Source organism: Chrysemys picta, chromosome 2, assembly GCF_011386835.1.
Source record: "Chrysemys picta bellii isolate R12L10 chromosome 2, ASM1138683v2, whole genome shotgun sequence".
In the NCBI taxonomy this organism is placed as follows: Eukaryota; Metazoa; Chordata; order Testudines; family Emydidae; genus Chrysemys; species Chrysemys picta.
This window is the reverse complement of record NC_088792.1, coordinates 98,992,927-99,006,377: the sequence shown is the minus strand read 5'-3', so window position 1 is coordinate 99,006,377 and position 13,451 is coordinate 98,992,927. Positions and strand designations below refer to the sequence as shown.

Genomic DNA, 13,451 nt, shown 5'->3' with positions numbered 1-13,451 from the left:
GAAACAATTCTAAAGCATCCTCAATTGAAATTGGCTACCCCATTCATATGACCACACATTTAATTAGTCATTAGTTTATAGCAGAGAAGTGATAATGGGGGAGGGATAGCTCAGTGGTTTGAGCATTGGCCTGCTAAACCCAGGGTTGTGAGCTCAATCATTGAGGGGGCCACTTAGGGATCTGGGGCAAAATCAGTACTTGGTCCTGCTAGTGAAGGCAGGGGGCTGGACTCGATGACCTTTCAGGGTCCCTTGCAATTCTATGTTTTTTTTTCTTTTTTTTTTCTCTTCTATAATCTTTATGTAATCTCTGTGCAGATGGAATACAGCTAGGAAAGGAGTAAAGGCAACAAACAGTGTTGGGATATTTTCTTATTTCTCTACAACAAAAATAAAATCAGTAAATGTTTCAAGGTGCATGGTAAAGTATCTAGGAAAGGAGACCACTCTCTGCAATCTAGTAACATTATTCTCTTTCATGTGCACTTAGTATATCCCTCTTAGAGGATGGGGGCAGGAATTTTTTTCTGTGTGTGAGGCAATGCCTATCATTGTGGACATTACCAGAATACAAACAACTAAATAAAATAATAATAATAATAATAATAATGATGATGTTTGGAAAGGAAACACAGAGATGTCAAGTACAAGGTAGCATATATAAGGCACAAAATATTTCTATATACTTCACTGGCATCCATAACGTCAGAATGAATTATTATAGATACATTTCCAGAAGTTTTATTGCAAACTATGTTTTTTTGTTGTCACACAAATGATACATTCTTTGATATCTTTCACACACCAAGAGGATTTTACCTAGGGAATGTTTTGTTGGGATTTTTTAAAAGTTAGTTCAAACTTCTCTCTCTGTGGAAAACCCCTCATGGCCTAGTTTTGAGGGCATTTATCATGTCCAGAGGGCTTAACTCACCCTTCATTTTAACTCTGCAGCTCATCTTTAAATAAGAGCTCATCTAAGATTATCAGCCTCTTTGAATTCCAGGAACACAGAATACATCTGGGCAAGAGAGAGAAAGTGCTTTTAGATTCTTGACTCTCACTATTCATGAATGAGAGAGGCTGTAAGCCCTTTATTAAGCATCTCATGCGTGGATTCAAACACAGAGCAATTGTTGCCCAAGAAGACCATTTACTATAGATTAAACAGTTCAGACTGGAAGAAAAGACCCTTGTCTCACATGATCACTGATAAGGTGCTAGGGCTCATGCCAGCCACCTATTAACAGAGACAGGCTTTGGGCCCTGTAAGAAGGACCAGGGCTGGTGCTACCATTTAGGCAAACTAGGTGGTTGCCTAGGGCGCCAAGATTTGGGGGCGCCAAAAATTGGTGCCCCCAATTTTTTTTTTTACAGTGTTCCTACGTGCCCTCCCCGAGCGCATGGCCGCCGCTCCACTTCTCCCGCCTCCCAGGCTTGGAGCGCCAATCAGAATTAGAGCAGGGGCGGCGTGCTCGGGTAGGAGGTGGAACAGAAGTGAGCTGGGGTGAGGAGCTGCCGCACAGCTCCCTGGGGGGGGGGCACCTCAGGGCAGGGAGCTGCCGCAGGGCTGTGGGGGGGAGGGGGGGAGGGGAGGAGGGCGCAAGGTGGAAGTTTCGCCTAGGGCGCGAAACTTCCTTGCACCGGCCCTGAGAAGGACCACAGCTTTCAACTTAAAAACAAAATAAGCCTCTTTTCCTTCTGAAACTGACCCCATTTTCCTCCTCAGACTGATGCTAAGATTGAAAACAACATGCAGCTGGGCTCCATTCCTGCAGCAGGAGAGCTAAAGATTCACCTGCCCACACACACATATACACTTTGTGTAAAATGAGTCAGGTAAGTTTGGGGTGCACTCAAAAAATCCTCTTACTAACCCTTCCCAGATCAGACTCCACTGGCCCTTTTCTCATCCTTGAGAGAGGGGAATGGCCATTCATTTCCTATGATTGTCTTGACTCTCTCCTCTCCTAGTTTCCCATCTTCTCCTCCTCTCCCTTCCTCCCTGATCCTAGCCACCCTGCATTCTCTCTGACGTCCTTCACAGGCAGCTGCATCTTCATATATCAGACAAAGGATCGTGACATTATTTTGAAATACTCTGCCCAGAGGGCTATAAAATGGAGCTGGAAAATGAACAATGAATGTCCAAGAAACACAATACTCCCCTAAGCATCCAGTTTCCCCAATTATTTTACAATAAAAATGTATGTGAGCTGCAAAGGCCTGCGAGGCTGTCTTTGCAGCATCAACCACCTTGCTCATTGCTGAAACCCCCCAGCCCTAGCAGCGCATTCGATAGTTCAGTGTTGCAATGATATTTATAACCTTTACATATTGTTCTTTAAAAAAATCATCAAGTCACTCACATTCAAAGCAAATCAAAAATAATTTTAAATCATTCTCCTTTCTTCCTATCATTTTGATAATGACATAACCATACCAATTATCCAGTGATTACACGACATTATTTAAATAAAATAAATCTCATAATTAATTGTCCAAATTAAAGAGCCAAAATAAATTATTTTGTATTTGAATTTTTCTTCCTGCCTGTTGCCCAGGGGCTTCTCCACTGCCAGCAGCGCCGGGGAAATGCTGCTGCTGGTACCAGGCAAAGGAGCAGCTCTGGGACAACAGGAGGCAGCAACTGAACGCAGGCCCAGCAGCAACGTTTTCCCATTTCCCCCTTCCCCTGCCTCCTACTACCCCAACCTTCCCTCTCCTAAGGCCAATGCATAGAGGCAGGCAGGGCTCAGTGGCCGAGCAAGTCTCGTGTCCTTAGCCCCGAGGGTCTCACAGCTCTGCCCGCATGCCCAGCCTTGAAAAAAATTGCAAAAAGGAGCTTCTTGTATCATTGCCAGAGCTCTCCCTGCAGGCTCCAAAACCCTGTGACTCATGATCAGTTTGTGAGCACTAGCTACACTGCAGCCCCGTCATGCATTCCTGCAGCCCAGCCCGAATCTCACACACCTGGCTCAGTAGCAAGAAGGCAGCAGGTCTTTAATTCCAGTTTCTCCTTTTCTGGCCACTTGAGGCCACTGTGGCACCAAACACCTCTTCTCCTTGCTGGATCAGGGCCAGGGACGGGGAGCTGGAAGGAGAAGATGGCAGGGGCAGCAATAAAAGGTGAGGGGGCCTCGGTCTGGCCTCAAATGCCCATGCCTCTTCCCCCTGCAGCCACCTGCTCCAGGCTTCACAAGCACCAGCCTCACCCCTAATCCCTTGCTCCCATCAGCCCTCTAGCCCCCTGGAGCACACCAAGCCCCTGCCACTTAGAAGGCCCCTGCAACCCAGCACCCCTTACTTCCAGGAACCCTGTGAAACCATTATCATCTCCAGGAGCCCCAACACCTATGTGCCCTTCAGCGCTAAAAATCCCAACAGCCTTCCACCCAGCTACCTCCAGCTTTCCATGCACTCCACCGTGTCCAATTATGGCCTCCGATACCCCTGAACACCCACACACCTATCCACTCCCGCCACAGCTGTCAAATTCTGTTCAGTTCCATGCCCTGCCTGATCCTCACCACTGCTCAGGACAGGGCCTGTTGACCGTAATCTTACGTTTATTGTTATATGCAACTATGCAAATTGTTTCGTTAAACAGATAAAATGTCACAAGCTGGATGGCACAAAACTTGGCAGCTAGGAAGCCCTGTAGTTCAAGAGAGCTGGAGAAGTAGGTTATTCCTGCTGGACGTGAAGCGTCTCTGAAATTTAAAGGGTGGGGGGAACAACTTGACAACTACTGCCATTCAATGTCTCCCTGCTGCATGTCGCGACTACCGCTGGGGTGCACTGCAACAGGAGAGAAGGGGAAGAACAATGGTGTATGGAATGCCCACACAAGCTCTTTTGGGCAGGAACTGTCTCTTTGTCCTGTGTCTGTACAGCACCTAGCACAATGGAATCCTGGTCCCTAGGCACTATGGCATTAAAAATAACAAATAAACCAATAATGAAACAGCCCTCAACAACTGGTAGATAACAGCACCTCTCCCCTCAGGATGAATTCAGTCAAGGAAAGTCATTGTGATTGAATTATTATTATTAAATATGGCTATTACCACAGTACCAAGAGATACCAAAATCAAGACTGGTGCTCCATTGTGCTAGGCATTGACAAAGTCCTTGTCCAAAAGAACTTGTGTTCGTTTAGTTCTTGAAAAAGCTACTCGCCCATGGCAAGACAGACAATGAGACCTGCGCTGTAAAACTAATCTTGCTTATGACCCTGCTGGTGTTTTAACTTTTATGATGGAAAATTTCTCTCCATTTTGGCTGTAAAATAGTTTATTCCAGGGGTCGGCAATGTTCAGCAAGCGGCTTGCCAGGGTAATCACTCTAGCGGGCTGGGCCAGTTTATTTACCTGCTGACGCAGCAGGTTTGGCTGAATGCGGCCCCCACGGGCCGCGGTTCACTGTCCCGGGCCAATGGGATCGGGGGGAAGCAGCGCGGGCCAAGGGATATGCTGGCCGCGGCTTCCTGCCACCCCCATTGGCCTGGGACGGCAAACCGTGGCCAGTGGGGCCCGCAATCGGCCGAACCTGCCGCGTCAGCAGGTAACTAACTGGCCCGGCCCACTAGGGTGCTTGCCCTGGCGAGCCGCGTGCTGAACGTTGCTGACCCCTGGTTTATCCTATGTCCTTTATCAATTTGGCCACACTATCGTGAAATGTAAATAAATATAGAAGTGTGTGCATTTTTTAAATGAATGATGCAGGCTTAATTGGTGAGTATAGGTCAATTCCAAAGAATTAATGACCTGTATATTAGACAGATTGCATGAACCATTTCTCAACACTGTGATATTTAGAAAAAATGAAAAATCATAGATGTGACATCATATATCTGCTTCTCTGACATATTGCTACTGACTGTTTTCTTTAACAGGGGGTAATGACACGAACTGCAAGCTGGGCTTTCCGAATCACTGAACTCATTTAGGTTTCCTCTATAGAAAGGAACTGTGCTTTCTATTACTGACTGAAGGAGTTTTCTTCAAATGACTCTGCGACTAAGAACAATAGGGAAAAAAAGAAGTTGCTAAAATACTAACTCTTTTTAATGCCACCAGAGAGCAGGCAGTCTGCTTGTTAAATGTCTGAAGCTATTCTGCGGATCATTAGTTACAGCATGCAAGATTTACAGAATTACTACAGCACGATCCTCCTCCACACCATACATCTTTATCTTCAGATTCACCAGTGAATTCAAAGATACCAGGTCAGTCTGAACAATGCTCAAGACTGGGCACAAAGGATAATGCAACACGTTCACTCATAGTGCTTTTATTGGGACTGGAGGGAAAAAGAAGAGGACTACTAAGAAGTTCACCATTGGTACTAAACACTTTCAAATAAAGATACGATTATTTTTTTTTTGAGGGAAACGGTGAACAAAGAAATCTTTTGTGGGTGGAAGCAAGGGATTGTTTTTTATTTGAAGGTACATTAAGTCTTTGAGTTTGTAAAGTCTGTTCCAATCCAGATCCTCATCTGATGTAATCTGGCAAAGCTCTACTGATTGCTAAATCAGTGGACCTACATTGATTAAGTCAGTGGACCTACATTGATTAAGTCAGTGGACCTACATTGATTTTCATCAACAGAGGATCTGGCTCCTTCTTTTTAGTCAGACAAAGTGCAGGCAGCAGCAATAAAATTTTTCTCTACACACATAATCATGAGGACTTAGAAAGGTGAATACTGAGCGCAAGTGGGAATTTAGCCATGTGACGTGCCACATAAACAATTACATAAATGGCTCCTAGCATTTTGTAGCAACTGTATCAATCAGTGCCTACCACCTCCCATTCAGCTGGGCATACACTAAACTGCAATAGAATCTGGGCTGTTCCAAAGCCCACTCTCAAAGCCTCAGTCTCTGCTGAAGATTAAAGCTTCCACAGCTGAATGGAAAGTGGGCAATAAAAGGACATCAGAAGCCCAGAACAGAATCTTCTCATTAAAGGCCTGAATAATTGAGCAATGTCCAGTGTGGCTTAGGGAAGGAATACTCAATCCAACATATGTTCAGGACAAGGACACCCAGGCAGTCAGGCCATGGCTGGCTATTGCTGAGTGTGCGTGTTTGCTGGAGGTGGAGACAGAAGGCACAGCAGAGAAGGTGTGCTGCTTTTCCACATGCTGCGTACCAACCAGGTGGTTCCATACTTGATCCAAGGATCAACTCCTCCCACCCCCATTATACATGATTCCATAAGGAGACCTTTCACAGAAGTCACTTTCACAGGTTTGCTGCAGTTTTCTCTGTTAGGGCAGCAAAAATTTCTTCTGCATCGGGGACCTGAACTCTAGAATGTGGCCCAAATGGTGAGGGCCAACCGCTACAGGCTAAAGAACCAATACTGGTAGACATGTCAGTGGCTGAGAATCACTGTACTGCAGGAATCTGACCTTTAAATCAAATCAGTGACCAGAACCCCCTTTACTCAGAACCCTAAACAAGAGCTGAAAGCATTCCGAAGCACAAGCTGTTTCCTAGAAATGGATTGTCGAAATCAGTGGGAATTCTGCATGCAGATGGCTGGAAGAATCAGGTATGTAGACTAGAAAATGTGCCTGGTGTTATTGCTCTTCCACAGACCAGGAGAGGAGCTGAATCCCCCCTGTCAGATTAATGGATTTCCCGATATCAGGGCTGCACTGTTCAGTATCAGTATGGGGTGAAACCAACCTGCTAGGAAGTGTGGTTTCATTTAGCTTTGTTTGAATTGGCAAAATTCATCCTTATTTCCTAGCTAGTGGCTCTGACAAATGAGGGCAAAGGTGATCAAACTTGAAGCTTCCCAGCTACTGAGCTCATCAAACAAGTGATTGGTGACTGCAGCAGGTGTTCCTTTCATGTACCACAATGGTAAGGGTACACTAAAACACTCTGGGGTTTTTTATACTCACTTTTTAACAAGTGGATGAAGATACTAAAAAACTTTGCATACCAGCTCTATCCCAGGTCACAGACACTCTGATGTTCTGATTAGTCTCTTCCTCTCATTCTAATAGGAATAATAGTTCTATGAAGAGACACTGTCCCTTAGATACAGCTGAATCCAAGCCCCAATATTAGACATTGCATGACTCAGGTCTTTTTACACTTTATATTACAGACCTTGCTGTTTCTTGCCATTCTCTTTGGATCTTCTCTTAGACAGATGAGGATATTATTCACACAAGATTCACAACAGAAGCAGATTCCCTACCTTAATTTCGTTAATCCATGTTTGGCAACAATACAATTTTGCCACAAGCAGCTAGTACTTAGTAATTCCTTTGGCGCTCACAGTACTGACATTAATCATCATATTTGTATTTGGAATGAATGTGAATTAGCATTAGATAGCATCAGAAAGCATTACATTACATTAAAATCGCTTAGCCTTTAAGAATACAACAGCCTTTAAATGCAATTTCATTTTAAGAGGATACATCACTGATTTCTTTGCCATTATGCACTAATCGTGAATGCATTTCAATCCTAGAGCAATATAATTTTAATTGAATATAATCTCTTCTTCACTGTTCCAGAAAAAGATATCCACATTTTCCAAAATGTCTGAATGAACAAGAGTACAATTGTCTCACACAGGGATCACCAAACCTAACGAACAGAGGCAGTGGGAGTGCTGGAGAGGCTCAGATTGCTTTTCTTACTGCTGCTTTGGTTTACATCAAACATGTCTGTCACAGGGAAGACTATCCACCATTAGCCTGCAAGTGGATAGAAGGCTTGAGAGAGACCAGTGACACCCTCTGCTATTTCTCAGAGGGATGAGCAGCACCCCATTGTGCCAGGCTGTTGCCTTCATATCTGTCAAAAGCAGAACCTGACACATGCTGCAATGTGATCTTAGACAATTTTCAGTTTCAACCCAATTAAATGCAGTGCCTTTCATTCAACTGAAACAAAGAGACCCTCCAGATAGAGGTGAATTGTGCTCTCAGGACCCTGGACAGTGGCACAAGGACTCAAAAAGCCTTTTCTGCCAATAGGTTGGTATTATGAATGGGTTGACGGAGAAATACATTAAGGATTCTGTAGGTTCAACAGTGAATGGAAAAGACCATTTATTTGTTACCTATTCTTGAATTTTAAATCAATACTCCTAGAGATGATGACTGAATTTCTGTATTTATAGAAACCAAGCAGCCCAGAGACAACAAACAGGTATTATCTGAATTTGGCCAAGCTTCAGGAAGTATGAACATCCTGTAAGTATCAACAGAACCATTGGTTAAAACATAAAGCAGAAAAATAAATTTGGATAATATTTATGTGTTAGAATGTGACAAAGAAAACTGTCTCTCTCCATTCTAAGCTTGGTGAAACTGGCTTAGTATTGCATACTGCATAGTATTGCATCCAGGCAGGAAAGTTATATTTACAAACAACTTTTTGAAGGGTCTCAAAGCATTTTATAAACCACATATTTATAGTAACTACTTCATTCTGTTCTCAAAGCCAGCCACCTCTGGGAGAGAACATGAAAGTGGTTTACCACATAGCAATACCACAAACCATTTTAGGATAGGAAGAGAATAATAATGTTTGATCTGTTTGAAACCAGAATGATAATACTGTATCTCATTGAAACTACAGGGGAAAGTTTAGGTATGTGAAATACAGTCAGCCTACTTAGAATCTGGTCAGGACATGAGGACATTGAACCAACTAGTTGTGAAAGTGCCATAGGATCCTTAGTAAACAGAAGCGGCCCGGACCTTGGTTTTCAACTTATTCATCAGACATAATTTGCTATGGTCCATTGAACTTGACAGCACTTTGTGTGGATATCAGTGCACCTCTTTTTTCTGACCTTCTCGGTAGGACTGACCATGCATACAAAGACCTTATAACCTTGCGAGCTGAAAAAGGCACTTGAAAAATCCATTTTATGAGGTAAATCCTGTCAGTGGTTTCTCAATGCACAATCCATATCAAATGGTGCTTACACACAGGCTTCTATGCCCAAAGTGTGGAAGATTAAACAAGATATTAACAAGGAGTTTCAAGGATAACAAAATAATTGCACCACCCTCTTGCCTGATGTTTTACTTTGTTGTGTAGTAAAGCTGAACAAGATCCACACAGGTGGTGTAATGACAACACAACACTGTGCACATTGGGGGATCCAATTTAGGTCTCAATCTCGTTGGCTAGCAGGGGCCCAACTGCTGGAGAAGAAGGGAGCACATCATGTTACTCCAAAGTCTAGTTCTGGCTAAAATACACAACAGCACAGATAGTCTCTGAACAGAGCCACAGCCAAATATCCTTGCCAGAGGGAAGGTAACCATTGTGTGTGGCCATTGCGTGTACTAAGGGAGAAGGAAATGAGAAAAACTGGACAGACTGTGATGAACAAGTGGAAATTTCTCTGCTAGACCAATGCAAAAAGGTAGTTGGTTTGCAGATTCACCATATACTGCTTTCATTCATTAGGCAGAGCTTACTAACAGTCTCGTTAGGGATAAGCAAAACACACACACACATGCGCGCGCACGCACACACAGAGTAAGCAGGTCAAGGTACGGAGGGACTCTCATCTTTCACAGAGTCTTTGGCAGTTCAGGTAAGTGTTGGACTCAGCCTAGCAGCCATCTCTGTGCTCTTTTTAACTGTCACCTGCTGCATCCTCCCAACATGGCAGAGCTATAAGAAAAGCACGGGGCTTCCTTTTATAGGAGCAACATGCTACACAGAGAACATCAAGATCCCAGTTGCCTCCACCGAAAACAAAGGTGCAGAGACCTAAAGGCGGAATGCTGACGTGTAAACAGGTGCTTTACCCAATAATATTGAGTGTAACCTCCATGATTATTCCACTTCCTTTCATATGTGCATGGAAGAATAATGGCAGGGTAATTCAGGGCCCACCTTATAAAACAACCCATAAAAAGGGAGGATAAATGTAAGGGAAGAAGTAAAAACATACCAAAATGTAGGCTATTCATGAATCTCTCCCACAGTGTCTTTAAAATGGATATTATCCCTTTCAGGAACAAGATTCCTTGCTTTGTATGATGCTGAACTCATTTTACCTCCCTGCAGGTAATGAAGTGAGGCAGGATTGTCTACATCACTGCCATCACCACTGTGATGAAAAGGAAAATAATAAACATGGTCCAGTGTGGCCAGTGCCACTTTCAAGTACAGAGAGTACAAACCTCACTCGCTGTCCTCCAGGAACTGCACTGAATGTATTTGCCTGAGACTTCTTCCACCTCCTGCACTGACCCTGAGGTGTGAGGTACTCACATATTGAAGGTTGCATCATTCACATCAGAGTTTAAATTCAAGTTCTTCCCATTCTTGTCTGAACAACTCCAACATTCAGTTCCTTTGTTAAAAAGGTTTAAACTGGAATGTTTGGCTACATGTTTCCTAGGCAGATTTTGCTCCTTCATTTTCCCACCCCAAGAATTAAAATGGCCCCCGTTTTTTTCCACTAAGCATTTAAGCCTTCAGGAGCTACTTTCCATCTTCCATAATAATTAAACCAAATCTCAGGAAAGGTCAAGCATAACTGGATGGATTCAAAGCCTGATTTTCTATCTCACGCACTCACAGAGGAATAGAGCAAGCCAATGACAATGGCTAGTGTGCCAGACATCAGTTAGTTAAACTATGACAACCCATCAAAGGCTAAAAGAAGGAGAATTTCTTCGATGGTCCCATGAACTAAGAGGCTTTGTTCTGTTCATGTTATGTGTGCTTTCTCTCTCATTTGCTCAGAAGAGAGGACACTGACATGATTGTGTGTTGCTACATAATCACAGCTCTTCTCTGTCCTCTTCCTACCAACATTATTTATCATTCCTGACATTTCATCTGATAATGAACTCTTTCCCCATGTCTTTCTTCAGGAATAATAATCAAAAGTTAAAATATTTCTTTTACCCCAGTGAAACTTTTTTCCTATTGTTTCTGAAATATTTATTCCAAAATGTCAGTTATGGGATCAAAACCCTATGGGTTGCAAAATCTCGCAGTACAAAATAAAGATTGTATCATCAATCACATACATCCAGTACAAGGAATAGAGCATGCAAACTATTTTAAGTCAATTAATATTGATAGAATAGACAGATAACCTAATATGGTTCACTAAGAGGTATGTGTGCCAGGCCCACTTCTGAACTTGCAAGGAGTTTATTTTTTAATCCCATTATGCATGGTTATGAGTGTCTGTTCACTGTAAATCAGATTACGTGGGCCCCATGTGTATTAACCAAATAAACATATGAACACAGAAGAGAGGTCAAATAGATTGCTTGGAAGTCATTTTGAGGTGTGAAAGTCAGTTCATGGAAAGTTTAGATACTTTAGCACTATGAGCCTGATATTTATTCTACCTGCCTACATAAGGTATCCAAGGGTGGAGCTTTTTTAATGGTCAGATTCTGCCAGCCTTACACTGAATAGTAAAAGCCCAGCCACATTCTCACTATCATCTGTCCCCGGCAGGGAGAATGGCATTAACTGTCATTAGTATTGTGCGCTCCATGTTCCCACAATGGGCCTATTTAAAATTAAATTTGACAATCTAAGTAAGGCCTAAATTTATTATAATTTAGTTAAATCATTTACATTAAATGTAAAAAAAAAAAAAGAATATTAAGCTGTACATGCTTTCTGCCATGTTTTAAAGGAAGTCAAACCACTGAACTGGTGGAAGTCACTGGCTAAGCATCTGGAACCAGAATTGGCCAAAGTGCTAAACCAGCTGTTGACAGCAGGTGCAGAAGAACTATTTCTACATTTCAGTTTATTCAACTATTTCAGTTAAATAACTAATTCATTCAAACTTAAGAAACCTACTGGGAACAGAAAAAGCAGGAAAGCTTGTCTTCCTCTTCCAATCTATGAATAAAAATGAGGTGAGAAGATGAGATGGGTTAATTCTAAAAACTTGAAGGACATTGCGACCAGAAACAATCACTTCATTTCACTAAACTACAGATAATACTTCATTTGTTTAATAAAATCAGTTACTTTTAAACACAAAACATATTTTGATAAACTTTTTTTCCTTATTTATCCAACACATTTATGCATACAGTTTAAGGCCAGAAGGGACTACTGGATCATCTAGTCTGATTCAAAGTAGTTGTATTTAATAAAAAATGCTGGGGTTTTGTGCATTTTTAACTGAATTTGAATGTCCATTCAAACAGAACTCGATACAAATTGCCAGTAATAATGTAATAATCTAGTAAATAAGGAATGCATCATTCACCATTTTTAACATAATAAAAATGAAAAAATGAAGATTCTGAATAAATGTAAGTGATATAATTGCTTAAATAAATATACATAGATATAGCATATTCTCCTGGTTAGCAAAAAGAAGCACCAAATTTAGGGTAAAGGCTAAATTTAGTTGCAAATCAACATGTTTTAATGGTTACCAAATTATCAGAATCAACTCTTTTTAGGAAACTAAGAAGTACAAATGCAAAACGCTATTAAAATCAACAATATAAATAAAAGTTTCCTGCCTGCTGATTTAAATCATCATTAACATCAGTGATTTACATTGATTTGATTTACATTAATTCACCCTGCTCAGTCTACTGTATTCATCAAGCAATTAAAAAGAAGCAAATAGTTTGATCTGATGAGATTTGTATTTAGTTAACATGTCAATTCAAGTTCTCAGGTGAAGCGACGATGGCATTTGGGCATTTACGTGCCATGGGACCAGGTGTGCCAACATAAGGTTGAACAAAAATATTACAGGTCTGAACTATTTGTTCAAAATGAGAACCTGACCCTACTCATATTTGGATGATCAGCAGCAGCACCATAGCAAAAATAGTGGAAGCATGACCTAAAGGTCCTTCCTTGGAGTATTTCCCTTCAGTGGCGGGATATCCAAAGCAAGGAATACAGGCAATTCAATAGCAAAAAATCAGTTCTGGCAGGTAGTAATGCCTGGTAATGGTGAGACATTTTTCACGACAAGGAAGTAGGCTCCTATGCAAGATCACAACTTTAACTGTCTTTCTTTCAACAGTTTGAATACAACAATACATGTCTTCAATGTCTCAAATATCTGGTGATACAAACACTAATTGTGATGTAATCTACAAATATAAATACCCACTAACCAGTGTTGCCAACTCTTGCCATTTTTCACAAGTCTAGCAAATTGGTGTTTTTCTGAAAGCCCTCGCAACTAGAGTCAAATGATTACACAAGAATCTCAACATTCCTTTTCATGGGTTATCAATACTTTTGGAAATCATCTCATAACATAATCTGAAGAGTAAACATCTACCGCAGGTTCCAAAAACTAATATAGAAATGCTGGAGTCATAGCCACTGTGAACAAATCCATCTGATTTAAAGAACCAGTCATAGCATGGCATTTGTGCCGTTGGTATGGAAGTCATGCCTTTATCTAATCTACTTTTTGCTCCTC

At 41.8% G+C, this 13,451-nt stretch overlaps 1 protein-coding gene across 6 annotated transcripts in view; it reads right to left on the bottom strand.

Moving 5' to 3' along the window:
* VOPP1 (VOPP1 WW domain binding protein) overlaps positions 1-13,451 on the bottom strand; it is a 98,209-nt gene that overhangs the window by 29,720 nt on the left and 55,038 nt on the right. The window lies entirely within an intron of this gene.